At 39.3% G+C, this 26,393-nt stretch overlaps 1 protein-coding gene across 1 annotated transcript in view; it reads right to left on the bottom strand.

Annotated features, from left to right (window-relative positions):
- PRKCE (protein kinase C epsilon) overlaps positions 1–26,393 on the bottom strand; it is a 287,426-nt gene that overhangs the window by 226,927 nt on the left and 34,106 nt on the right. The window lies entirely within an intron of this gene.

Below are 26,393 nucleotides of genomic sequence, written 5' to 3'. Positions count from 1 at the left end.
CATGGAGACCAGCCCATTCTGAGTACATTAATTGCTGCAGACTGCCCCAGCTGCAATCTGTCCTCTTTCCTACCATGTAGCAGCCATGTAGAACACCCACCCTCAGCTCACACAGTCAGAGCTACTGTCTCTTCCTAACATGTTAATAATACATTGCTCTCTTCGTTTGGTGATTAAGGCTTAGAGTCAAAACCCAGGCACTTGGTAGTTGTGCCAAATATGTGATAATTTTGTTTTAAAGGCTAAGAACACCCACAGTGAATTGACTAAATTTGCCAAAATTAATATTTTATTCTCACAATAGCCATATGCTATTCATTTCTACCTTAGCCTGAAAAGAGCCATTATAAATATAAAGATCTCAGTAAAAACATTTTCCAGCAAATTAAAACAATTTATTGCACCAATGGAGAAGGGCAGGACAGAACCTGTGAGGTCAAAAAAAGTCAGTAAGCTTGACTTTAGAGAATTCATCAGAAAAAAAAAAAATTATCAAAAGTATTCCAAGCCCAAAACAAGAGCTTCCAAGAATGTAGGTAAGTCTCTTGGATCAGCTTGAAAACTGATCTAAGCAAAGTAGCAAAGAAAACAATCTTACTATACAGAGCTAAAACAGATTGGTCAGTGCTAGGATAGAACACTGCATAAGGGTCAAGTTTAAAACCTCTGTGTCAGGTTTTACTGTATTGATATAGAAAAGTAAATGCAAAGATTGTCCAGACCCTTGAAGCGCAGGCAAATCTAAACAGTCTTCCTTCCTTCCTTCAGCAAATGTAAACATTTAAGGCAGAACTTGCTTCAGCTAATAGCCAGCAATCTTTCCTCCAAGGTTTTCTTTCCCTGCTCTCCACAGAAAATCTCAGAGAGATAGAGTACATGGGAGGTGGGAGGGAGAGTTATGGAAACAGAATAGGGAGCAGAGGATATGGAAAAAAGTTTATTCTCTACAGATATCCCAGGTCCAAAAATTCTTCCATGCAGTCGCTTCTTGAGCTGAAGGGAAGAGACCTGTCTTCTCGCTGTCTGCATCCCTGCACCTCCCACACATCAGGAACCGAGAAGGACAGGAGGGTAGAAGCAAGAATTCCAGTGTTACCACTGCTAGACTCAGCAGTAAAACACTCCTTAACTTCAGCAAGGCCAGGATTTTATGCCAGATTCACAAACAAGTAATTTATAAAACTCCAGAACAGGTCCCCCAACTATCTGTCAAAGAAAAGCAAGAATCTGATGAGATATATTCCCCCAAGTCTGCTCTTTCTGTAAGAGGTTTTATTTTATTTGGCTCTAGCTGTAATGTATTGCTAAATGTCATTGTAAAACACAAAAAAATATTCATTCATAAATATTCAGTAACATACTGAACTTAAAATGAACTACACTGGCTGCAGCAGCAAATTTAACTCACAACACACAGGATCCTAGAAGCTACACATCTAGATCTAATTTATTTAGCTGCTGATAAGAAAACAGTTGCATGAAAATAAAGCGGATCTTTGCTTTTAGGACTACATAGCACATCATAGTACAACAGGCTGATTGCCAAGCTCCAAGGAAGGTATCCCACTAAGCTTCAAGACCTGAAGCTGTCGCCATAAACAATATTGGCTCTTCTACAGATGTGTCTCTCCAACAGATTTCCCCACTACCTTCACAGTCCCTCACTTTGCTTTCTCTCCCCATCATATATGAAAAACTCCAGGCTCTTTATTAAGCAGGGAATCTTGTAAAGGCAAACACACCCTTAGAATGTAGTAATGTTTATTTTGGGGACAATTACAAACTAATACCTACTATACATGGTATATTCTCTGTTGCAGTTCTTTGACTGCAAGGCCTAACATGTACAGGAATTAGCTCAACTGCTGCAGAAAAACAGCCTTTAGGTGTGAAACTTCAGCTACCTAAGGACACAGAACTAAGATTTGAATGACATCACATAAGACTGAAATGAAACCTTTGTTACTTGGTAACTGACTTCTTTCTTAGTCATGAGTATCCTTCTAGTCTAAGACTATGGATGTGGGGATGCTTGTAGGGAAAAGAGATGCACAATCTCAAAATGGGGAGATTCATACTCTGAAAACAATATAAAATTAATGTTTTTATCATGTAAAACAAGGCCTGTAAAACAAAAAAAACCAAAAAAACAAAAAAAAAAAACACCAAAAAAAAAAACCACCAAAAAAAAAAACCAAACAAACATCCCCAACAAAACAAATCCCAAGGCTCTTTCTCATTTATGTTCCAGTCAGAAGAGAATACTTCCAACTACCATCCCTTCTGAGGCCCTACTGAAAAACTGCCACTGGAAGCAACACAGGGAAGTTGCTCACAGGAATACTAAAATCTATCCCAGTAACTGGAAAGTTTAGCTTTGCAGCATATCAATTTGCGATAGGTGCTCTGGTGGCTTCTAAAATAGTCATAACAAGGTTTTAGGGATTCCACTTTACCAGAAACTACTGGATAATGATCTTATTTTGATACTCTTGACAGTACTTCAACTTCTTCTGGCTGATATTGACAACTGAAGTTAGTGATAAAGATTCAGGGATAACAACAATCTATTACTGTAAAACAAAAGGAAGCTCACCCTACTTCTTAGTTGAGGAATTTTCAGCTCTACATTTCTGTTGCATCAGTAATATTTTGGAAAGATGAGATTCACACCAGGTATAAATCAGTGCAAATCTAGCAAATTCCAGTGGAATTGCACCAAACTCCACATAGCATAAGCCATTCTGTGCAATTGCCAAAAAGGAGAAAATGGAATTCGGCTACAGAACAGTTTGGCTCACATTGTCCTCATGGGGAAGAAAAAGCCCATACACAACTCTTCTTCAAACCCAGGCTAAAAAGGCAGGACAGAGAATATTTAAAAGGCTGAGCCCAGTTTACTCAACAGTGACTGTTAAGGAGTTTCTGAACATATGAAAAGGAAAGACATTTGATTTATGAATGTAAATGCTTGAAATGGAAATATTTCTCTAGTACTAGCAGAATCTACCTGAAGGTAAACAAAATAGCAGCAGCAGTCATGATACAGTCACTGAAGGAAGCAGGGAAGTGCTTCCTTTTCAGCACTTACCATTCAAATGTAGAACACCTTTAGTAGCAATTTTTCCTAGAACAATTTTTCAGCTGTCTTATCCTACTTCACACATAGCCAAATCCCAGTTCCTAGTGAGAGTGTAGATGGCAAAGCTGAGGACTTAAGAAGGAAAAGAAGAATGGTAGAGAAAGAAAATTTTGAGTCATAGCCCAAATTTTACAAAGATTTTTAAATTCCTTTTTTTCCTGACTCAGAAGAATAGTTGGTTGCCTGTCTGCAATAATTTTGTATCTGCTACATTTATGTTCAAAGATAGGTGAATAGAGAGGAAAGTTGGATTTTTAGAAGCTGAAAAACAAAATTCTCCTTCATACATCTTGGGTGTAAAGCTGAGGTTGCTGGAAGGAGGGCAGAGGGAGGAAGTGTGCAACTATCAGCAAGGCAGAAAGAGCATTTGCTGCATGCAGCAGTGGTAGATAAAATAAAGACAAAGAGACTTCTGCTTTTGCAAGTACACAAATTCAGTTTACTACAAGACTATGAAATCACAAAAAAGTTTCTCCTGGTTTCATTTTACAGTACCTCTGCTTTTTAACAGACTGCTTTTGGGTGTGTTCTCTCCCAAAACCATGCAAGTGAGCATTATCACAGAACTAACCTAGCCACAAAGACCACCTGGACACGCCTGTCTTCAAAGATATGCTCAAACACCCGGCCCAAATCTTCTATGTAAAACTCCAAACCTTCTCCAGGCTAGCAGTGCTGTAAGATAGCTGCCCTGCTGCAGAAGAGGAACACCTGGAAAGAGATCTGCAGAGAGGAGAACCTGTCTCTGAGGGTGAAGTACCTGTCAGACTGCACTGACTTCCACTCCACGCCGTGCAATACACTCCCAATGTCGGCAGGCAGGGCTGCTCTGAACGCTGCAGGATAAGCAAAAGCCCACGAGACTTAAAGGAGTCCCTTTACCAAAGTAAGTGGAGGCAAGTATTCCTGCATACTGAAACTTGGTCTTCTTTCACAGGCTCTGCTAACTGCAGGTAGTTTTATTTTATGTAGAGCTTTACTTATTATTTTGCAAAATGTATTGCCTCTCTGTTTAGTTGGCTATCACTGACTTCAGGAGAAGAAATATTTCAATATTCTAAATACCTAATTTACTACTCCTCTACATAAACAATCCTATTAATTGACAATAAGATCCCTGGTTTTTACCTTTGGGGTCAGACTTAATTTCATTGACACAGGCAGAGTGTTCAAACAAATCATCAGGAATAAATATGCTGCAATATTTGAACCACTACAAAAATTCCCAACAGAAATACCTACTTGCATCTTTCAGTCAGTTGCCAAATAATTATGCACCACTGCCTTTTGCCCTGTAAGTATTTATCCTATTACATGAATGTCTTCTGTCAGGAACTCCATCGAATTTTTTCTAAATGTCTAAATTGTATCATCCTGTTCACTCACTACTTCAGGGGTATATCCAAGGCATACTTCATTCAACTGGAAAACTCCATTTTCTCTGCACAAAATACAATGATCTGACTTGTTAAATTAAGTCTGCTTAGGCATTATAGAAAATTTTTCCGATTATTCCATCCAGACTCAGTATTGTAGTTAATTCATCATCTCATTGCAGGCATTTGAACTTACCAAAAGAAACTCCAGTTAACTCAGTATGTCATCTGCAAGACACCCTTTCTAAAGAAAGAAGCAGCTGGAAGGCAATGCTTTAAAGGGGCTATGGGCATAAAAATGCTTTTTCACTTAGTTGGCTCCATCTGCTTGACAAGTTATGAACAGATGCTCCATATCTTTCCAAATGTATTTTACCAGTGACCAGAAAAGTCAATTTTTCAGCAGACAAAACATCAGCATCCAGAAGCGGAGAGCAACCTCTTTGAGAACTGTTCCCCTTTGAACTGGAACAGTTTGTACAAAAACAAATGCAATATTAACAGACAGAAATATGGACCATTAAAATAAATTGAGGCTATTTTTCTTAAATCTGGAGAAGAGTTAGAAAGGAAAGGATATGGAAATAAGAAAGAAACAGGAAAAATTAGAAAACACCCTTAGGAGAAAGGGAGAAAAGGCAAGGTTGCAGAGCAAAATGGGGTGTGGCTATTTTCTGCTTGCTGGCCCTGCATTTGGGCCTGGTTTGTCTTGTTTTAGGTCTTTGTGAAACAAAGTCCCTGACAGATCACCTACAAAGACAGAAAGGAGACACGGAATTACAGAATATGCTGAGTTGGAAGGAACACATCAGGATCACTGAGTCCAACTCCTGACCCTGCACAGGAGACCCCAAGAATCACACCATGTGTCTGAGAGTATTGTCTGAAGGCTCCTGAAGTCTGCCAGGCTGGGTGCTGTGAGCACTTCCCTGGGGAGCCTGTTCCAGTACCTTCAGTCTCTGGGTGAAGAACCTTTTCCTAATATCCAACCTGAACCTCCCCTGACACAACTGCCCTCCCAGGTCATCCCCTCAGGTCCGGTCACTGGTCACGACAGAGTCACCATCAGTGTCTGCCCTTGCTCTTGCTCTCATGAGGAAGTTGTAACTGCAATGAGGTCTTCCCTCTGTCTCCTCTTCCCCCAGGCTGAACAGACCAAGTGACCTCAGCTGTTCCTCACAGGACTTCCCCTCAAGGGCTTTCACTGTCCTTATTGCCCTCCTGTATTGGTTTGGCACGGCCTGGTGCCAATAGTTTAATGTCTTTTTTTATATTGTGGATCCCAGAACTGCCCCCAGCACTGGAGGTGAGGCTGGCCCAGCTCAGAGCAGAGCAGGACAATCCCCTCCCTTGCCCAGCTGTGATGCTGCGCCTGATGCCCCCCAGGGTACAGTTGCCCTTCCTGGCTGCCAGGGCACTGCTGACTCAGATTTACTTTGTCATTGACCAGGACCCCCAGGTCCCTTTCCCTGGCACTGCTTCCAGTGTCTCATTCCCTAGTCTGTCTGTACATCCAGGATTACCCTGTCCCACATGTAGAATCCAGCACTTTCCCTTTTCTGAACTTCATTCAGTTGGTGATTGCCCAGTCCTCTAATTTGTTGAGGTCTCTTTGCAGGGCCTCTCTGCCTTTGAGTCAGTCAACAGCTCTTCCCAGTTTTGTATCATCTGCAAACTTACTTAACATCCCTTCAAGCCCCATCAAAATTATTTATGGAGAACACAGGGCTGGGGTTGGAGCCCTGTGGAGTCCCAATAGTGACAGGTTGCCAGTCTGATGTCACCCCATTCACTGTAACCCTCTGTGCCCACCCATGACCCAGTTGCTCACCCATCACATGATGTGCTTGTTCATGTAACTGAATGCTGGACATTTTGTCCAAAAGAATCCTGTAAGAGACCGTATCAAAGAAATTCAGAAAGATTACATCTACTGTTCTCCCTTGATCCACCAGGTGTGTCACCTTGTCATAGAAGAAAATCAGATTTGACAAACAGGACTTTCCCCTCGTGAAGCTGTGCTGGCTGTGACCAGTAATAGCATTGTCCTTCAGGTGTTTTTCAATACTTCCCAGAATAATCTTCTTCATAACCTTACCAAGCACTGAAGTGAGACTGATGGGCCTGTGGTTTCCAGGGCTCTCCTCCTTGCCCTTCTTGAAAATTGGAACAATGTTCATCAGCTTCCAGTGAACTAGGAGCTCTTCAGATTCCCAAGACCATTCAAAAATAATTGAGAGAGGTTCTGCAATGACATCAGCCAGCTCTTTAAGTATTATCAGATGAATCCCATTAGGTTCCACAGATTTACAGGGATCCAGCTGGAGCAGCAGAGCCCTCACAATTTCAGGGTCAGCTGGGAGCTGAATATTCTTGCAGTCCTGGTCCTCCAGCTCAGGTCTCTGGGACTCCCTCAGCTCATCATCAGCGTTGAAGATAGAGGCAAAGAAAGCATTAAACATCTCTGCCTTGTCTATGTCCTTGGTTGTGAGGCAACCACCCCTATCCTATAAGGGGGTGATATAGTATCTGCACTGCCATTTGCTCTTAAAGAATGACTATGTTCATTTAGCAATGAATAAATTTAGTGTACATGTCTCTGCCAATACCTCTATCTTGCCTGTCTCTTCTCAAAGCAGAAACAAATACTCACCAAACAATATCACAGTCAGGTAACTTTTCCAAACTAAGTGCCCACTTACAGTAAAACATGCCAGTTATCTAGCCATCTTCCAACCTGGAGGTCCACTGTTTTCTTAAAAAAAGCATTATCTCTTATGTAGACCTGCATCTCAAATTTTTTTACTTGCCTTCCAGTGGTCAAATTGCACCTGTGTTGCTCAGCCTTTTTGGTCAAGTTTGCTGTTTGATTTCTCTGTCCCAGAGGCAGGATAAGGTCCCACAGTAGGAAACAAGGTGAGTCAAGGATTTGCTCCAGGATGATCCCACACCCATGGGCAACCACTTCATATCTTCTCCACACATGAGGTACAGCAAACAAGGTTGGGAGCTCCCAAAGGGAGATAACAATAGCCCAGCTGGGCTATCCCAGGAGTGGATGAGGAGCAAGCTTCCCATTGTGCAGAGTAAGAGTATAATGATGGGATAACACAAAATATTATTAACTGCCTCAATAGCTAGCAGGTGTTAACAGCTAAACTCTACCTTCAACATCCAGACAGCCACAGCTTATGGGTACTAAACAACAGTGATGATTTTTTAGCATTAGCATCTTCTAACAGTGAAAGAAAAAATCTGTAAAACCTACAGAGATTACACTCAGAGTCTCATCTGCAGCTCTGCATGCATCCATCAGAGACTATACAACACAGCTCAAGGTTACGAAAGCAAAGGTACAATGAAGAGAAGAGATATTTTCTCTGGACCTCAAGAGGCTAGGAAAATGGCAGAACAAATTGCTGAAGTCCAGTTCAGCATTTGCTGTCAAAGTGGATGTTGTGTTTTCCAGCACTAATTCAGATCCCCCACAAAGGCAACCCATACTCAGCAGTTTTTAGAGAGGGCAGATTTATGAGAGCAGCCTCTCAGGGTAGTCACAGTCCTGGCTGCAATAGGCAGAAATTACTGTAGTCCTGCTTCAGCCTCCAAAGGTGTTTTTTCACTATGCTGAGCAAGGCTTCATTCTCAGCCTCATAATATAACTTGACAGATATTATGAAGTATCTTCATGCTCATTTCTCTGTCCCACCTTGCAGTATAATCTTTTCTTTGGTAATAGTGGGTTTTCAGGAGTATCTGTTCTCTGACAGCTTGTTCAGAATTTGATAGGGAAAAGGAGAGACTGAAGATGGTAGCAGAGAAGATACAATGAGGTAAACTCCCAAACCCTCCCAATGTGCATATGACAGAACATCCTACTGTTATAGAACAGCAAGATTTCAAGGGACATTCAGACAGGGTGAGATACAACTGTCTTAACAGAGGGTAACCCTTCATGTCCAAATGAAATTTTCTTTAGTCACTTTTACTCTGTTAATATCTTCAATTGCAAATTTCAGTTTGGAGATTTTCCCAGTTCTGAGTATGAACCACAAGCCAAATTATTCACATTTTCAGGCTGCTACAGTAACTGGAATCCTACAGTACATCAAACCCAGCAATTATTAATGATACCTGTTGCTCTAGCCTCACTGTCCAAATTCAGAGCTAAGGAAACAGTTAGTCATCCATTCCTACTAGTGTTTGAAATTGAAAAAATCTTTTCTCAAAAACATAACTTTATCTCACTGTATTCTGAAAGCCAAAGTGAACGCAAGAGCATAAACAAAAAATCATGCTAAAGCTATGACCAGCAGAAACAGAATTTTGACCAGTGTTTTGAAACAACTTTCTGTGGTTGCTGCACATGTAGCCACAGCAAACACAATAATGGCTGAGGTTTCTGGTGGTCAAAAGCAAAATACAACCAATGACAAGAATTTTCACAGGGGTGCTGGGCATGAAATTACTGGTGCTTGGTAGCAGCCACATGGTAATTTAGTTTGTTCAAAAGAGGCTCCCATTAAACTGAAGTGACAGTCAAGCTATAAGACTTGCACCTTATTTGTTGTATATTTTAAATTAATTTATCATAAAGCTGTGAAACTTCAGAAATGCAAGATTTCTTTGTTTATCTTGTGCAACTGGTTGATCTATACACAGTGTTGATATACTGTGAGGTTTGTACAAAATCGAATTACAAAAGCAGAGTTTTGTGCCTTTTGCCTCCAGCAATTCCAGCTGTAATGTACCATTGGTTTCATTTGGTATGGGAAAAAAAAGGCTTATATTTTCTTGTCAATACTCAGCAGTATGGAGAAGCACCAGAGAAACAATTTAATAATCTGTCTTCTAATCCCTAATTCAAAGAAATCAGACAAATAAATATTTTGAACCTGCATCCACAGTCACCTGCTTCTCTGCCTCCTCTTCTCCATAGCTGCTCACTACTGTACACTTTTGAAAGGAAGGTATGCATCCTTTCTGGAGAGGGAAAGCTGTTGTCTGCCCACAACCAAGTGCAATAGTGCAATGTGAACAATAGTGCAACTGAACAAGGCCACAAGGGACCCATCAGTACATCAAAAAATATTTGGCATCATCTCTAGCTAAACCATCTTACTTAACTGGAAACTAAAAATCCTGCAGACAAGAAATTTGGTCAGGTCTGCTATGAAGATGCGAGCTGTATTTTGACTAACACAACTGTTAGTTAGAGACTATATCCTACTTCCCAAGGATTTCTGCATGAACTACAGAACCTGCACTCTGGGGGGGTTATGCAATATATACACCTGTGATAAGGCCTCCCAGCTTGGCTTGAAGAGCTTAAATTTTGAGATTCAAAATCATTTACTGAAGACAAAATATAAATTTCATCTGTTAGTAAGCCTTTAGAAAGTAAAACATAATCACTACATGCAAGCTGGTTGGTCAGTGACCTCGCTAAGCCATAGATAAATTTTATGTTGATTTATTCTGCAAACACCACTTGCAATAGTTTTACACGAACAGATTTAAAGCCTTGAAGATGTTGTTAGAAAGGTTCTCAGCATCCAGAAAACACCAAGGGCTCCTGTGCCGCTGAGGGAGGGCTGTGATTCCCATCTGACCAGGCAGCAGGTTCAGCAATTCACTGACCTCTCCATGTAAACAAGGTGCCAAAGTTAATTCTGTCGAAGTCAACATAGCGATAACAAACAGGCCCTAAATTTTCTAATTAAAAACTGCTTTCATATGGTACAAGAGATGTGGCTGTAAATATCACACAGCAGTCACTTAACATGGCACATTAAGCAGACTGGTGGTCTATTTCATAATATATCCAGGCTGTTGCCAGTAACAACTGCTTTTCTAAAGAAGTAAGGTATCTTTGTTAGGAACAATCACAATATAACCTTACTGGAAGAGGAGTAAATTCCTCCTAACACCAGGCCCTTGGCAATGGATTTATATTAATTAGCATTCCTATTTCACGAGGAACAGGGTAGGGGGGAAGTTTTCCATTTTCCATTAAATAAAAAATATGCAGAGAGGGACTGAATATCAAACATCTGGCACAGTGCAGGAAAAGAAATGCAACGTGGCTGCAGTAAAAATAAAGGATAGCACAGGTGATGTAAAGGACATTTCATGAAAAAGGCACATTAGAAGCCTACAAGAATATTCTCTCACTCCCAGTTTTTGAGTTTCAAGGTGGATGAAATTAGACAGGACTTCACTGAAAGATGCTTTAGTATATATATTTTTCATTAGCTCTGTTACCAAAAAATCCAATCATATTCCTTTACACAAAAATAATGCCCATGTCCTGAGTGGACTGATAATACTGTTTTCACTGAAGGCCAAACACTGTAATAGTTATTCCATGAAATCAGTATGAGGCAGAAATACTTCACGGGATGCAGATTATCTTCCTTGTGACTATGGCAACATACACTCTAGGATAGTATTCACACAGTTTTTTTAGACATCTAAATTTGGTTGTCTGTGATAGGCACCTACTTTCTCTATGAGACTGGTATAGAGATACACACCTCATCTCTTGATTTGTTCTGCAAGGCACCCTCTGACTTACTGGCTCCATGGGAAACCTTGTATCCCAGTTTAGCTCCTAAGTTCAACCCCTTAACAAAGAAAATCTGAATACCTCTCCTGGCTGAATACCTGCATTACCACCTCTAATATTGAAGCTGGTCTTCTTGAAGTCAGTGCAGTTTACAAGGGACTGAACCTTTTTTTAACAATTGCAACTGGAAGGAAACAATTCTCATAATTACATTGCCTTGCTGAACATACCTCATCCTTCAGTCCTAAAATTTTAGTTTTAATCTTTTCCTTGGCAACAAATAAGAAACTCAAGAGAAACTCACGTAGAAACTCAAAGAGAGGCTCAGGCTGTAGATGGGGAACAAACTTGACAAAACCTCCTTCATCCTTCAAATTTAACTTCCTTTATATTACCACTTCTTCAAGAGCCAAGAGATGCATTACCTGCCTAGCATGTGTAAAAATGTTTTCCATTTTTTCTTATTCAGATGCTATCCCAACTGATGAAGCAGATACAGAGAGCTACAGATAAGGCTCACATGAAAGGTCGTATCTTTTCTTTTAGTCAAAGTCCAAGTTCTTTTGATAGGATAATAGAATTTTTTTTTTTGTTATCTGCATTTCAGCTCCGTCATCCCAAAGGATAAAACATAAGCTCCATTCTTTTATTTAAGCCTTGCAATAAAAAAGGTCATGCAGAATGAAGCTTGTACATTTTTTTTTTAAAATGCTCAATGTTTAAACAATCCTCTTCTGTTTTGCTCCACAAAGTTTAATGCCCCTTGTTAATCTATATATTCTTTTATGTGTGTTCATCCTCATGGTACCTGAAGATTGTATTAAATCGAAGATATAAACAGTGCAGCTCCCTGTGGCATAGCTAACCCACACTTGAGTTAGTAGGGAAAGCCACTGAATTAAAGCTATGTTCTGATAATTTCTCTGAGCTCTTTTGATCAGCTATGTTTATTATTTTACTGCCTGTATTACAGCAATCCCTAAGCAGACTTGCTTAATGTTGTAAAATCTCACATTGCATTTCAGCTTGTAGATTCCACTTCACCTCATGAAGTTCTCATTTTCACATCAAAGTCTGCAGCAGTACACCACAAACATCCCACATCCCAGTTTGGGTATCTGCCAATTAGTGGGATTCCTACACCAAAGAAGGACTAGCAGCATTGCACATGCTAGATAGGCAATCTCTCACCTACTTCTCTTTCACCCTCCAGAGTACCAGCTTCCCAGGTTCCCTTCCCTTCCCTTTTAGTGTAATGCCAAGGCCTAGAAATTACCAACGGAAAAGCCACCATTTTCCACTTGCCAACACCAGTTTTTCTCAGAAGAGTTGAAGACTCACCACAAAAGGAAATCATCACTCAGAAAGTGAGCTTCCTCTAAGCCATCCAATCTGGTCCAGTTTCACTGAGACTGTTGATATTTTAAATCTCATAACAAATGATAACTACAATACAAATCCTCTTTGCTCTAGGGATGAGACTTGCATAAACGGTATTACAGATGTCACATGAATTTGCAAATGTCCCTAGAGAAAACTAAGACCCACTTTCTAGAATTTGTTGCAAAGAAAATTTTTCAGCCTGTACTGTTCAGAGCATCATCTAAATTTACCTTCCATAATGCAGACAGTCAAAACTAAATGTTTTCTATGGTAGAAAAACATAGTTCCAACATATCCACACTGAAATAGATCTGTCATTGTAGAACAGAATCCCTGTTTACATAACAATCTAGGTTACTTAAGAGATTGGGGAATCTGGGAAAAGATGGTTACAAATACTGCAGAAAGTTCTGAAGCAAGGATTATTATCAGTCTGAAATACAAAAGCATAAATTAGTCAAAGCAGTCTGCCAACAGCCCTGAGGTTGACATTCTAGTAAACACAAGAATGATGATTTTTTTCCATTCAATGTGTCTGTACTCCCATATATTTCCAAGCATTGTTTCATAATTAATCTAGATGTTAGAAGTTTTATTCAACTTTAAATATTCAAGTTAGATTATGCTTTTCCTTATTTTACCACCAGTTTCTGTTTCTATACCCAATCCTTTTTAAAACCAGATTAACTGTTGGAAATGCATGTTTCTTGACCCATGATCTTCAATCTCTGTTTTATTTCTGTCATTCCTACCCTACTTCATTTTTTTCATAATCCTTTACAGTAAAATTATTAGACACCTGGCTAATCTACTCATCCCAATCTACAACTTTCCCAGTTCAAAGCAGGAGTTAAGACAGTGACAAAGCAATGGAAAAAGAACATCAGTCTTAAGCAAACTCAGAGTAGAAAATTGATGCTAGGTTTTGTGCATTTTGGTGTTCACATGATGCCAGTGGTTGTGTTGGTTGGAGCATGGTGCTGGTAATGCCAAGGTCACAGGTTTGATCCTGGTATGGACAATTAGCTAAAGAGTTGGACTCAATCCTTCTGAGTCCCTTTCAACTCAGACTATTCTGTGATTCTGTGATTTTAAGTAGAACCTAAAAATACTAGAAGTTTCTGTGAACGACTCATGAAGGCAGTGCAGTAAGAGGACAAATCACACAGATTTAGACAAAGGCAAAAGGAGAAGAATGAACCATCTCTCAAACAGAGGTTTAGGTTTAAAGCATGTCCTTTTCAACCTGTCAACTTTCTTTTTAATCAAGGAACTCAATTCCTTGTCTTTTGCATTCATCATGCATACTTCCCAAAACACTCTGATAAATCAGAAAGATTTTGTGATCATTTTATAATATCTGCTCTCTTCATAGGCACTGTCTCTTCCCAGAGAGGAAGGGATGGGAGAGAAGGGTACCAGTGTCAGGAAACCCCGATGCAAGGGGTTCTGCTCATATGATAGCAACCTTCATGGCATACCTGCTCCTAACTGAACCTATGGCTGCTCTTTGATGAAAATGTGGGAGGGGACTTCCAACAGGGAATTCCTGCAGGTGGCTTATCCATGTAATTATTTTCAGGATGACCACAACTCAAAAGTTACACTCATTTCTACTGCTTACTGGGTGTGCAGCATGCCAGACATCACCTCTGCCAGGAAAACCAGAAAAAGAGAGTAATGTTGTAGGTGAGTATCTCTTACTTCCACCTACATTAGCTCAGGGTTAATGAATTTATACACATTTTAATCAAAAGTCTACCATGTGGGGATTCTTAAACTCTACTGCATTATCAAGTAAATGTGTGATATGTCTCTATTTTCTTATTAAACTTGGTTTGCTCTTTTTCAGCCTGCAAAAATTACCATGTGCTAAGATACCATGGTGATGGGAAAAACAGAAAACACCAAAACAGATTCTGTTTTCTTTAACTGAAATGCAAATTCCTTGTTTCACACAGGAAATTTTAGTCAGAATGACTGCATAGACGCAAATCTTCACAAAGGTGAGTTTTGTGACTCCTACAAAAAGGAGTAAAGCTTTTTACCCACATATGCAAAGATGAAATAAAGAAAGAAAGTGGCAATAGAAAAAATGAGAAAATTGTATGCAAAAGGAAAATAAAATGGGATCAGGTCATATTAATCTTTGCAAGCAATAATGAAACAGAAATACAAAGTGTTCAGAAAATTATGGTGGTAGAACCATCATAGGTTACACTCTGTGAATAATTTCTTTCTCCCAAACTGTTGGAGGTCCTTTGGTAACTTTCATGAGCATTTTATAGGACCAGCAAAGCAAGCAACATGCAATTCATCAAACATCTGCCTTTAAAGTGACACGGTTATAAAACAAGTACAAAAAGCACCATGCAGACAAATCAACTGTAGTTACTTGGGAGAAAGTTCAAAGATCAATTCAGCATTGCTTCATTTGTGGCATTTTTTAAAAATGCTTTGGTCCAGACAGCTACATGGAAACTTTAGCTTTCAGCTGTACTTTTTTTTTTAAGTTTCTACCCTACAAGCTCCTACCAGGAAGACTGAAGTTTGAAAATAAAAGAAACAGAAGTCTTACAAACTAAAAGCTAAAAACTCTCCTAATTACTTAAAACTTACAATCTTTAGTGTCACCACATGTTCTTTGCAGTCTTGACTTAAAATCTGAGAACACAGACTAGAAGCAATATTAACATTTGTAGTAATACTAGCAGTGATTAACACAATGCCAAACAGTACAAGCGAAATTTCCCTCCTTTGTGACACAACATTCATTCAGCAGCCATGCACGTGGCCTAGACAAAAAAGCTAAACCTCCTTCTTTACATTTCACCTGAACAAACAGACAGCTGGAATAGGCAAAACTAGAAAAATAGGCCACAAGGGAAAAGAATTGTCACTGCAAATTACTGAAAACTCAGAGCTGAATGACCCTCTGGTGCCATCATCCTCCTTTATATAGAAAACTTTCTTTTTCCAGTCATTCAAATCCAGTACTATTGCTACACGAACACCAAGTCTCTCACATGATGTTTTGCATGCCAGCTCAGGATCTCTGTAAATAGCTCCATACACAAAATAGTTGAGCCATCTCATACCCTGTAGGTGGTAAATTATTAGGAACTTAAATATATTACAAGTCATGTCCAATATTGGTTTAGTCCCAAGTTAGCTACACAGCTGTCAGCAGAAAAGCCACCAAGTTTGCACCTCTGTTGCTGCAATTTTAACTGTCAAGCAGCATCTGCTAACTAGTTGAATCTCCTTAAGAAGGGTTTATAATATTTTATCACATGAATTGAACATTTGATCTTGTGGATTTCAGAGTAATACTCCTTTTGATTTGCACACAGCTTGAAAACATGTCAGATATTTCTTTCAAAATCTCTTGCCAACAAGTTATGAAAAATGGATTATTTCAGGCATCCTGGACTGTTACTGACAACAGAACAGTGTTTTAGCCTGCCATAAGAGTTTCCAGGATCCCAGATTTATCTCTCAATGTCCACACTTCTTGTTCCCTAGCAGCTTGTGCAACTTACCAGTGATACAGCATAGGCTGTCAGTTCTGTACCCATCTGCAGTGGTGTTTTTAAGTCACTAACAAGATGACCTAATCAGCATCTGTTCTTGCTATGCCATGATTCTTTTTACCATGAATTTTTCTTCACTTGCAAAATAATCTTAAGAAGTTCTAATATAATTATAATATAGGCCAAAATGTAATTATTTTCAGAAGTAATACACTGAAATTGTCTCATTGAGTTCTAAATTGCTGCTATACTTTACTGGACACTACAAACAACAGGGTAAATGCTTGTTTTACGTATGATCCTTTATTTTTACCCTCCTTTTTCTGGAGACGCTCTGCTGTATATATAGCATGCTACTAAAATTGCTATTACAAGCAATTCTGGACATATTTGCTTTTCCAGCTCATTTAAACACTGGGTCAAAATTAATGGCACATTACATGAAATTGATGGGATTTATTTTTCTTTACATAAAGCCTAAGATAATCTTTGGTACAGATTGTAATTCCAGGATGAACTGTGCATTCTGAAGGTAGAAAGCAGAAGACAGTGCTTCCAAGAAGCCATGAAGATGCTGACATGCAGGATGTAGGAGGAACAAAGTCAGGAAAACACTATGAAAGAACACATGTGATGGCAGGCCAAAAGAAGCAGGAAAGGCAAATCCTACATGGTATTTACAAGGGTCCAGCACACTATCACTGCAAACATAGAGGAAAAGACAGCAGGCCAGAGCCTGCCTCGAGGCAGGGGCAGGAAAAGGCACCACACTGCACATCACCAGAGGCATGGCCAGCCTTTCAAAGTACACCATGATCTCCTTTGTGTCACTGAGGCCCACTAACTGGTACCACAAAGGAGAAAGAGGAAGGTTACAACCCACCAACCACCTGTTCCCTCTGAAGCATCTGGTGCCAATATTTTGAAAGAGAGCCTTAAATTCAAAATCCCCAAACACGTGGGCAAATCATCTCCTTACCCACCCATTCAGAAATACCTCTGCCTTTGGCTGGATCTTTAGGTCCTAAGTCCAGGGACTTGGGGGTAGCAGGGACTTGGGTAACTCAGAAACTCAACCTATTTTTTTTTTTTTTTTTGCCTCAGAAGAGATGTGTACAATATTACATCATTAAATGTTCTCTTTTGGTTGCACCTGGCCAACACACCCCTCCTTAGCCAACTCAAACAATGGTTAATGCACTGCACACTCACAAGACAAAGAAATTATAAAAAATTACAGTTGAGTACACAGAGCACCTCTAACTTGTTAAGCATTGAAGGCAAAAGCACACTCCAGAACCTCAACTGCAACCACATATTCCTACAACCAGCAGAGCACAGCAATCAGCTCAAATCTTTGCAATGCAGTTGTATCATGATATATTTGCATTGAATGTCATGTTCCAAATTGGAACTGGCAAGCATCTCAGCTGCACACAACAATGCCATATGGAGTTACATCTGATACAGCTCGAGCAGAACTCCCTTCCTATCCAGAATACATCAAACTGCCACAGATAGGCTATGGCATTTAAATAGTAATAATGCGGATGTGAGGGCTAAATTAAAAATGTGTTGCATATTAGAAACAATTTGTGCACCAAGATATAAAAAGGGATTTGCTGGCTTTTGGCAGCAGAACTTAAGGATATGTAAAGAAAGCTATTTTACTTAGTTACCTATAAGTCAACTTTCTGAGCAGAACAATTTTAGGACTAAAGATTCATCAAAAATATTAGCACAGATTAAAAAGCCCAGTGAGCAACAAAGATTTTGCTTCAAGTGGATAAGAGAGAAGCTGACAATTAGAAGTTGTGCATCACCTCAGAACAGGGTGTTGGACCAGGCTGGCTGTCAGAAACGGAAACTCCACTTCAGACACTGCTTTAAAGCTCAACAGATATGACTTTTGTGCTTGTGCCAATCAGGTTCACGGCTCATGTTTTCCACTTGCACAAAGAACAGCTGAGATGTGTGCATTCCCCCCAACCAACATCACTCAAGAGGAAAGAAAAGTAGTTCAAATCTCCAATTTTACTGCTTCTGCAGAACCCATAATTAATACAGTGCACTACATAATGCACTGACACTCTCAGTGCAATTCAACTACTTGCTGTCAAGAAAATCAGAAGGTTATCAGTTATAACCCATTGCAAGAACCAGATCAGTTGCCCAGTGCACACCTAGATCCGATGGACATCAGGCAGAACGACGCACAACCGTCTAGAACAGAGTTTAAGAGCTGTATTGTCACTGGAGTCCTGTTAACAAGTGACCACGCTGCCCATCATTTCTTGGGAAATTGTTATTCAGTGGAGGTGACCAGTGTTGCACAACAAACCCCAAAAGCACAGTCTTCCATAATAATGATACTATTATTTCTACAGAGGATCAGATTATTCTAGAAACCCAGACAAACAGGCCCAGGATCCTTTGAAAAACTTTAGAGATTAAACTAGGATGTGGCATGATAAATAATTAAAAAACACTACAATGACTAAATATCTGATGGGTGAAATCCTGGAGGTTTCTCTTCAGCTCAGACTCACTAATGACTCCACTGGGAATGCAGGTCGAGTGAAAACAATGTGATTTCTTCAGTAGTTTTCATTTCCTGGAGCATGTTGCTAACTAGTATTCACAACCTTTTTTCTCTGAACGCCTTCAAAGGTCAGAGTACTTCCAAGATGTCCTCTTCTACCAACACAGAAACAGGCATTTCTCAGCCCTTAAACAAGGTGACCACCCTTAGCCTTTACCTGCTCTACAGTAACACTGGCCTTCGAGCAGAGTAAAACTCATTCTGCTGATGTTTTCAGAAATCCCCAGATTATGCAATGACAAGAAAACGGCGAGAAGTTAAATTTTTCAAAGCTCCAAAGGAAAAAAAACCTTTGAGTTATTTCATAATTGGTATTAATGCTATAGCTTCAGGTATTCAAACCATTTGGAGCATTCAAAAATACAAATATTATATTTTGCAAAGCACAGAATGTCCATGCCTGTCACGTCCCGATTTGCCACAATGAAGCACAGTCCCAGGGCCCAACTAACCAAACTCATCAGAGCCAAAATGCCAAACTACAGCAGCAAACTACAACACCTTTTCAGGAAATTCATCCATGTCAAGGGCACTGAGTGCCTGGGTTGCTTCTGAGCAGCAGCCCAGGGGCAGCAGTCAGCCTCAGCTCAGATGCACTTTGGCCACACTGCTTCCCAGTGCCAGCAGGATCGGTGCAGGAAGCCCTTGAGACACCTGCACAAGAAGATAAGCTATAAATGCCCCAGAATCCAGATTTTTTTTTTTTCACTTGGGGACTCTAGAAATGCGTAAGAGATTGTAGTTCTAAGCAATTGTGCTGTTTGGTGACAACTTCTCATTTTTGAACAGTTCTCATCACATGTAGCCACACAACATGAAACAGTGTAATGTTAAAAAACAACCTTCCAAGGATGTTATTCTGACTTGGAATAACAGCAGCAATAATTTTTGGATCTGAGGTAAGCTCATTATGAATTATGTGTGTGTTCAAGATTTTAGAAGTTTTGGAATATAATTTGTGTAAGAACTTTCAGCAATAAAGGATTCCATGACCTGGTAACTTCCCATGAAGAAAAATAGTGGAATAAAAAAAATTCCAATTTTCATGGAATGTGAGCCAGGCTTTAAATCAAAAATGTGCCAAGTACAAGAAGATGCCAGCACATACAGTTTATTAGGTGATTATTTTCATATATTTAGGGACTAATTGCATCATAAATAATGCATTAAATATAACTTGCCTGTGCATTAAATCCTTTTTGACATTCATAAGTGGTTATCATTGAACCATACCTCCTAGTGCAAATTTTAACTTCACTTATATGTAATATAGTTCTGTGAAAGTACATGTAATCTGTAAATCTCACAGAAGTTTTACCTTAAAATACTGGCTTTTGTTGCTGACATCTCCAATTTTGCTGACTGATGCAAAGACCAGACAGCTATGCTCAAAATCAACAAGATCATATTAAAGTCTGTTAGTGTGTAGCTGCTGCTGTATGAAGAGACAGTATTTGTACTTCCTGCTTATACACAACCAGACATTTCCTAACCTTAAACTGGAGGTAGGTCAAAGCTGTGATGCTCTGGCACTGCCAGCAGTATACACAAACTGAGGAAAAGAGAGCAAGGGCCTTACGGTCAAATTCTTGTAACAGTGTACTAGGAGCAAGCAACAGCAAGTCAGAAAGTTTATGTGCCATTTAAAACCCTACTCTCCTCAGGCAAGCAGGGAAAGCTTTACAAAAGCAGCTAATGGTTTGGGATGGATCATACTGGCAGCCTACAGGAAGAACCAAAATAGGCTTGATTTCCAGAAAATGAACATTTACAACATCCTGAAAGATGTCCCAGTTTGCCAGCCAACCTTTGGTCTACCAGCCACGAATTCCTGTAGCTCAGGAGCAGCTAGATAATCAATACCACTCTCTTCGTAAAGCTTTGTAAAGCACATCTTAAATATACATATCCAGAAGAATGTTCCAACAAGAGATTTTTCTTTTTCCTTTCTCTCAGTGGTTTCTGAAGACTCAAAGTCCCTAACAAGATTCCTGTGTGAATTTTTAAAAGCAGATGAACTAATATTAGCTACATTTGGAATCACAGCCCAGAAACACTAAAAACTGATATTTTCCAGGAAGCTCACATTTATCTCTCAGGTTAAATCACAAAATTTCCCAAATCTAAAATTTCAGTCACAAAAACTTCAGAAACCATGTAAACATTTCATCCATTGGTCATTTTCATCCTTCTTTCAATCAATAAATCAGCATTTAACTTTTATACATCATTAGCACATGTAATAAACTTGACATTTAATAGTACAGATTTCACTTTCTTCTGTTGCACTTTATAATTCCAGCTGCTATGCTGCAAGTATATTGATCCATATTTATTAACCAATTAAATTTTCAAGAAAGCTTAAGTGATTTAGATGTCTCAGTCTTACTTGTAAAAAGAAAAAACTAAAATGAAGAATACATATGTAAGTGTAAATGATGAACTGCTCTTGCAGATCTCACCCACAATTATCCTAAAAAGTTTTTGTTGTCTGCTCAGACTTGCTGCAGTTTCCAAAAATCCTATGTAATAATTTTCCTCCATTTCTTATCCTTTCATTAGCAGGATATTTATAATACTACTTGCCTTCCAACCAAGGCTCAAACCAAAGTTTGAGAGCTTCATTAGACTGTGTATGTGTTTGTACAGAGTTTAGAAAGAGGCAAAGGAAACCATATCCTCTCAGTGTCACAGAAATCAGGCCCAAAATTAAAACCTTAAATAAAATATTAAAACCCTACATAATTAAACAGGAAAGGTACATTTGTGAAATCATAAAAGTTATGTCTGGAAGTTGCTGGTATCTCAACTTGTTGCCATAAATACTTTTGATTACCATTCTCATGTATTATTTTCACTTACACATGCACTAATCTCTTTGTCTTGGCAAAACCCCTCAGCATAATGACATGGTATGTGGACTCTAAGCATGGAGGTTTGGGGGAAAAGGCATCTGGAAACTCTCTGTATCTTCCCCTACAACCTGCTTGTCCTAAAAAAGAGAAGACAATCTTACCCTTATTGAACACAATTGCCCAAGGAAAAACAGAACCAAAAATTTAAACAAAAAACCACAGCATATCACCTACTTAATTTATTCCTCTCTTACTAAGCAACATCTGTTCTTCTTTGTTTCGAGTTTACATAAACTAAAAGAGAAATTCTAAAACCTGCATCTAACTAGTTTTAGTATCAGCAACACATACACAACTCTTCACTAAAGAAGATGGCCAAAGTCCAGGTCTCACTCTCAAATGAAAGGTAAAATCATTTGAGTGAAAGATTCTCAACAAACAAAAGGTAGCTGCTAGTTGCTTATTAAGAAGATAATGGCTAACAAGCAGGTAGGATTAAGCTGTACAGAATCTGTTGTTCTATTTTTAGAGTCTGCAGCCCCAGGCTGGATGCTGAGGTACTGGGAATTACGTGAATTATGCTAACATGCTCCACAGTTGCTTACTAGGCATGCTTCCTATTATCTAGACAGGATAAGAGTCTAAAAGAACATCTGTACAGACTGAATAAGAGCCAAGACCTCAGTGGATGATCCCACTAACATTAACTTTTTGTTGAAATTATCTGGACTAGACATGCTGTAAGAAAACTAACAATTTGGAGGATGTTTCTTCCCAAAAGAAATTATTTTAAAAGATAGTTTAGAAATGCCAAATAAACAAACAAATTGCATTCTGTTCACTTTTGGCAGGATGTAAAAGATAAATAATCTGATCATGTGGAAAAGGAGCTGACTTCCAGTACAAATATATATTCAAATCTCTTTGTGTTATAAAAGGAGAAAACTAATAGGATTTAGGTCATATCCTCCACACTGTAGCGACCATTGAAGAGATAGGCCCTGCAGCTGACTTCCAACATGGCCTCTCTCCTCGTGGAAATGGGCCCACAGTTTTTTCACATCTCCGGGCTTTTCCCCAAGTCGCAGCATAAGAGTGCCAATGCCATTGCTTCTCCCATGGACGCTTCTTTGCTCCAGGATTCTGAACAATGCTCATCACTGGGCACCTCTGCTCAGATCACCCAGACTATGCCTTGTTACACCTCAGGTTAGGACACAGGGTGGAAAAGCTCCAGAATACAGTGCTTATACACTCAGGGCTTATGCAAACTCTGGCAGGACAGATGAAATTCAGTTTGTGGGACCTGGAAGAAGCCTTGGAAGAACCCAGAGACTGCCTAGACCCTGACAAGCAAAACCACATCTGTTGTCAGCAAAGACTAGGAAAGAACCTATCACCTCCACCAGACAGGCATGTAAGAAAAATACAGGACAAAAAGGGCAGAGAAATGAAAAAAAACCTTTTCAGTCTAAATAATCGTCATGTTACATAAGGGAACAAAGAAGTCTGGTGAGCTGAATTAAGTTCACTGGATTCCCAATGAATTGCCATCCCTACTTGCAGGCACAGAAAAATACAAAATAATTCTTTCTTCCACAGTGGCTTCACAATACAATTTATTCATATGAAAATGGTAAACAACACAGATTTTCATCTGTTACTTACAAGAACTCCTCCAAAAATACAAGCAAGCTCTTCAGAGCAACTTCACACCCTTTTCCAACATCGCAGATAACACAGCTGATCCAAGATTTAAATTTCTAATACTATAAAGCCAACTCTTCCCTGAGCTGGATTTCCAACAAATCCTTTATATCCAGAGGTAGAAGTTCAGGACAACATTTTGTAACATTTGGAACTGGAAATTATGTCTGTAACATTTCTATCCAATGCTTACATTAATACCCATCTGCTCAGATGGCGTGGTGCCTACTTTGAAGTCTGCTGAACCTGGTCTCCAGGACACAGATGCCAAGAAGTTTTCACAGATGCCATGATTTTCATGGCAACACCGTGGAGACCATACACATTACAGAAAGGCCCTCTCTCCTTCTCACTTACATGGAAGCACTGTTGTGAAAGAAGTTCACTGCATTTCTTTAAAAGACAGGAGAACACCAAAAAATAAGTGAAAGGTGACATGAAGACTAACTTCATGGACTTCTGGCTGCCAAGGAGACTGTGCTGCTGCAGCTATAATGAAAAGACAATACAATACAAAATACCAGTCATTGTCCTCCTCACTCTGCAAGTGGGCATAAAATGTAAAGGCAGAGATTAAAGACTCACTAGCTATTACAGAAAAAGAGAGCTGACAGAGCTCTGAATATACATCAAAACACCAGCTCCAAGGAATTGGTATTCACAAAAAATGCATTTCTTAGGGCTTTTTATGTCTGGCACTGTTTCTTGCAATCTGTTAACAAACATGGTACATGGGAAAAACACACACTTATGAGGGATTGCTTTTCAAGAACAATTCTCAACTTATGAATATGAAACATTCGTAGCATTGTGAAATGGAAACAAGACCATGGTCTCCACATTATGTTAACTGATCCAAGCCAGAGTAGCAGCAATCCAAAATCCCAGACTTGAGGAATACTAAATGCAAGTACACATGGTGGTTCACCAATGGCTAAGGGAACTAAGGGAAGCTCTGGTGAAAGCAAAGATCGTGGCACAGCAATGTCTGAATTTTGAAGCACACTGAAAAAAAAGCAGTAAAATCTGTTAAATATTAAGGACATGTTTCAAGTAGGAATCCTAACAGTGAACAGAAGAAAAATATGTCTTTCTGCATAAAATTCATTGGTCTTGTCAGATACACACACCAACAGCATCTGTGGCATCCTGTGAAATCACTCTTTTTAAATGGCATTTTGCAGATGAAACACAATTTTTTGGCTCCAGTCTTATGTAGTTTTGAACTGAACTTTATATCCACTCATATTTCCACACACACAAAGGGCTGACTAAAGCATCAACTGAATTTCATGCAATATGGGCATCAAATTAAAAAGAAAAACTAGGAAAAAAAGACCTGTGACTAAATGCTCATAACAATATAATGATAATTATCTTAACAGAAACAGAATTCCTGTTGTAAGAACAATTATCTGTGTATCCATAATTCAAAATACCATTTATCATCAACTATTACATCAATTAATTTTTTTAGCATTTAACAATTAAATTGCCACCACAAGTGATACACTACATTTGCATCAGGTTGGATTATTTTTATGTGCCAGACAGAGAAACCTAGTCATCCACCACAGCCAGGTCTGGCAGAATTGCCCTTCTGCCCACCAATGCAAGTCTGGTTCTCCTTCTCCTTTCTGGGATCTTGGCCTAGATACATCCTGGTAAGCAGACAACAATTCTTTTTTCCTATTGCATACTTCCTTCCTGGCAGACCTGGCTGTACCTCCCCATTATCTTTCCACCACCACATCTCAGAGCTGTATCTCCTGTTTCAGCACCGCCACCCAAACCTCTCTTCAGGGGGAGCCTTCCAGCTCCTGGGACTATCACGTCACAGCACAGGTTAATCACACCTGGTTAATCACACCTAGGACAAGCTGTAGGTCCTTGTGCTAAAGGGCTACACACAATATGCAGAGCTTGACTAACACCCACCTGTGGGAGCTGCAGGTGTGGAGTGACTATGAAAAACGTTGTCACAAGTCTCCAGAAATTAGATAAAAATGCAAAAGAAAGGACTTTGGGGTGCCTCCTAGTGAAGGGTATGATCACAGCAGTTCACTCTGCAATTGAAATTAATTCAAGAGCTGGGCAGAAAAGTACTGACACACACCTACGTAGCAGCAGAGGTGAGAGAGTTTGCCTTTAAATTGGGATCACTCCAATCCTCTTCAGCTAAAACAAATGGTAGTCCTTTGAGTCCTTTGCCTATGTGTCTGAACAACCACTCTTTCATTTAATAGAAAATTAAATTAAAAAAGTATTTTCAGAAAGGTTGATAAACAAAGAAAAAAAGACATTGAAATTTTGTAAAACCAACACCTCTAAAGTACCAAGACAGATTCCAGAGAGATAGAAGGAATCAAAGATAGCCTGAATATCTGTGACTGACTAGACAGGTTAAAAAAAAACCAAAAGCAACACCAATCCAGAGCTCCCATCCTGGATGGTCATGGACTAGATTGTATCCCTGTCATTACAATTAGGGCTAAAAACACTCCCTAACCCCAGAAACATCAATCAGCTTAACAGGTAGCATACATGTATGGCACACCAAACAATCTGAATGACTCCAACACCATGACCATAGTCTGGGTACATTGTGTTTACAACTGTGACATTTGTCAAATTTTAAGAGAGGCTAAAAACAAACAAACAAAAAATCAGAAGCAAAAACATGGTTCAAATATAAAAACAATTTTTGTTCCAGCTTTTAGAGGTCACCAAAAACCAAACTACATGTGATTAATATCATTAGCAAGGACAGAAACAAAGAATAGTACCCTCTTTCAATTACACTAAGATACCAATACATCAAATAGCCCAAAACACAATAAACTCAATTTTCTATATCCTGGGATTTTTCTATCTTGTTTGAATAAAACTATCACTTTCCATTCCCAAAACAAGCCTTCCATCTTGGCACACCATCAAGGCAAGAATACTGCCTCAACTTCTTTACCTATGTGTCTGGAAGGTTCCTTCCAACATTCAGTATTATTTTTACTTATGAACTTGCTGTGTTAACATTATAATCTTTCAAGGTGGCTGTATGACTAATGTTATTTCAGGCATGTTGAATGTAGTTATCCAGGGAAGTGGCATGATTAACTTCACGTCAGCACCACTCATATTGCACTGACCAGGACACAACTGGTTTGACTGGCAGTGAGCTTTGGTGCAGATTCAGAAAGAGCTTGAACTCATTAGTCTGGATTTTTATT

The sequence above is a fragment of the Vidua macroura genome, chromosome 3, assembly GCF_024509145.1.
Source record: "Vidua macroura isolate BioBank_ID:100142 chromosome 3, ASM2450914v1, whole genome shotgun sequence".
NCBI classification, from domain to species: Eukaryota; Metazoa; Chordata; class Aves; order Passeriformes; family Viduidae; genus Vidua; species Vidua macroura.
Note: the sequence above shows the minus strand (reverse complement) of the source record. Positions and strands in the feature narration are given on the sequence as shown.